The sequence below is a fragment of the Engraulis encrasicolus genome, chromosome 10, assembly GCF_034702125.1.
Source record: "Engraulis encrasicolus isolate BLACKSEA-1 chromosome 10, IST_EnEncr_1.0, whole genome shotgun sequence".
In the NCBI taxonomy this organism is placed as follows: Eukaryota; Metazoa; Chordata; class Actinopteri; order Clupeiformes; family Engraulidae; genus Engraulis; species Engraulis encrasicolus.
The window spans coordinates 47,761,643-47,764,142 of NC_085866.1; the positions used below are offsets into that span (position 1 = coordinate 47,761,643).

The 2,500-nt window shown below is 46.3% G+C and overlaps 1 protein-coding gene across 2 annotated transcripts in view; it reads right to left on the bottom strand.

Moving 5' to 3' along the window:
• prex1 (phosphatidylinositol-3,4,5-trisphosphate-dependent Rac exchange factor 1) overlaps positions 1-2,500 on the bottom strand; it is a 136,437-nt gene that overhangs the window by 61,843 nt on the left and 72,094 nt on the right. The gene's annotated exons all lie outside the window — the stretch shown is intronic.

Sequence of the window (2,500 nt, forward strand, 5' to 3'; positions counted from 1 at the left end):
ATCATGATATAGAGTCTGGCCTGGGCACAGACAGAAAGCTTCATCTCAATATCAATCCTCCAGCTGCTTCCTCAGTCTTCTGTCCTGGAGGTGCCACCTTATCAGGGATGTCCAGACACGAAGTTGATGAATCACTGATGGGCTTAAAATTTTTTAGGGGCCTTTATTCCTTTATTAGACAGATTAGTGTGAAATGGTGACAGGAGGCGAGTGGAAGAGAGAGATGGGGGAGGATCGGGGAATGACCTTGGGCCGGAGTCAAATCTGGGGCTTCGGCATAAAAGTCAATGCCCCAACCATTTGACAATTGCTGGTTTTTTTCAGTGAGCAAATTTCAGTCCACCAGTCTGTAATGATTCGTCGACTTCTTCCTGGATTAGTTATGACTGCGCATAACCAACACCCTGGGTATTGACTGTGCATAGGAACTTCCTTCTCTTCCTAGTAAATTCCATTTGAGTCATCAAGAATGAGTGTGGTGAGTATGGCGTTGAGATGCTACAGACATTAGAAAGGCCATGCCCTCCTAGTGACGCAACACCTTCGGTGTTGTTTCTAGTCAGGCCAAGAGCAATGTAAATATCGTTTCTGATCTCCAGAAAAATTGGGAGCTCCACCCACTTTGTCAGAAACCAATTAACCAGTAGCAAACCCAGGGTCAATCATGCCGTTTGGAAAAGGTTAATTGTTATGCCCTTGGTCAGACCAAGTCTCGAGGAGATTAGAAAGTCGATGATAATGAGGCTAACAGACACAGGCCTGAACACAGTGCTCGATTCCTCCAGCCTTCATCCCTCCACTCCGGCTTTGTGTTCTTCCTCGGGAGAAGTGAAGGGATGATGGCAAAGAACGAGGCCCAAGGGTGAAGGAAACGACGGTAGGAAAGAGATTGAGATGCACCACAGGCACATGGGCAGCAACACCATTTCATCATCATTTTCTTTGCAACAACTCATTAGGCCTGAGAGAAGGGGGCCAAGGGCAATGAGGCAATGACTGTGAAATCGAAATAAAAACAAATCGAGCCGAAACCGCAAATAGCCATCATCGCCGTGATAATATCTTCTTTACGCTCCATTCAGGAAACCACACTCGTAAGACGGTGGGGCTGAGAAATGTTTTCTTTTTTTCCCCAATCTCAACCAGCATGGAAATGTATCTTCCTCTGCGGCATCGTTTGGTAGACTTTACATGTGGCTCTGCTCCTGAACACATAAAGGTCTTATGGTTTAGCTGAATTAATCTCACCGATTATAAAAAACAAAATGTCAAAGAAGTGTGTGCAAAGGTCAGAAAGCATTAACCCCTGATAAGGTCTGTTCACACAACCACACTAGACAGATAAAAGAGCACTGGAGTGTGTTGAGTTCGGTGGTGGCTGCAGGTTGAAGAGAGCATGTAGACAAAGGAATGTCTGGAAGAGGCTTTTTAAACTTACTGTATAAGATAGTATGATTTTATATTGTATAATGGCAATATTATCAATAAGGTGTGTGTTAATATTATGTCACCGTTTCCAACTGATTACAAACCATTTACACTTAAGTGATAGAGACTGCTTCAGTATGATCTCCTCGTGTGCTCTTTCACCTTGTTTGTGTGTGTGTGTGTGCGTGTGTGTGCGTGCGTGCGTGCATGCGTGCAAACGATTAGAGGAGCAGGGGGTAAATCAGTGCTAGTGTTCCTCTCTTGCTCTCCCCTGATGGTGAAAAGGGCGACAGAGTGCTATGGGGAAGGACAGCCTGTTCTCTCCCTCCCGTTCTCTTCCAATCAAAACACCTCTCCCACTACGTTTCAGGGACGACAGGCCGAAAAGGCAACATGTTGTGGAGTATTCTTTTGTGAAACTATGCCAGGAAAATGAGCGAGAGAGAGAGAGAGAGAGAGAGCCTGTGTTTCTGTGGGTATGTGCGTGTGTGTGTGTGTCACAGAGAGAGAGAGAGAGAGAGAGAGAGAGAGAGAGAGAGAGAGAGAGAGAGAGAGAGAGAGAGAGAGAAAGAAAGAGAGAGAGAGAGAGAGAAAGAAAGAGAGAGAGACAGATAAAAGGAAGAAAAGGGGGCAGACAAAGAAAATGAAGGGATAATCACGTGATGTTTGAACAGAAGTACCCAGCTGTTTTAGAGACGTCCCTGTGGAGCGGTAATGTTCACCACAAAAAGCACACTTCCACTAACACACACACACACACACACACTTCCACTCACACACACACACACACTTCCACTCACACACACACACGCACGCACGCACACTGAACGTGTGTACACACACACACACACACACACACAATGCTTGTACACGCATGCGCGCACACGCACACAGACACATAAATGCTCAGACCTAGCGACACACCTCTTTGTAAGCTGGCCGGATGCCAGGTGAATAATCTTGGCCTGGAGCGGTGGCTTTTGTAACGACTTTTGGCGTGTTCAGCTCAAGCTAACTCACCCTCATCCACCCACACGTCCGCAAACACTACCTGGCCCAATCTCTCTCTCTC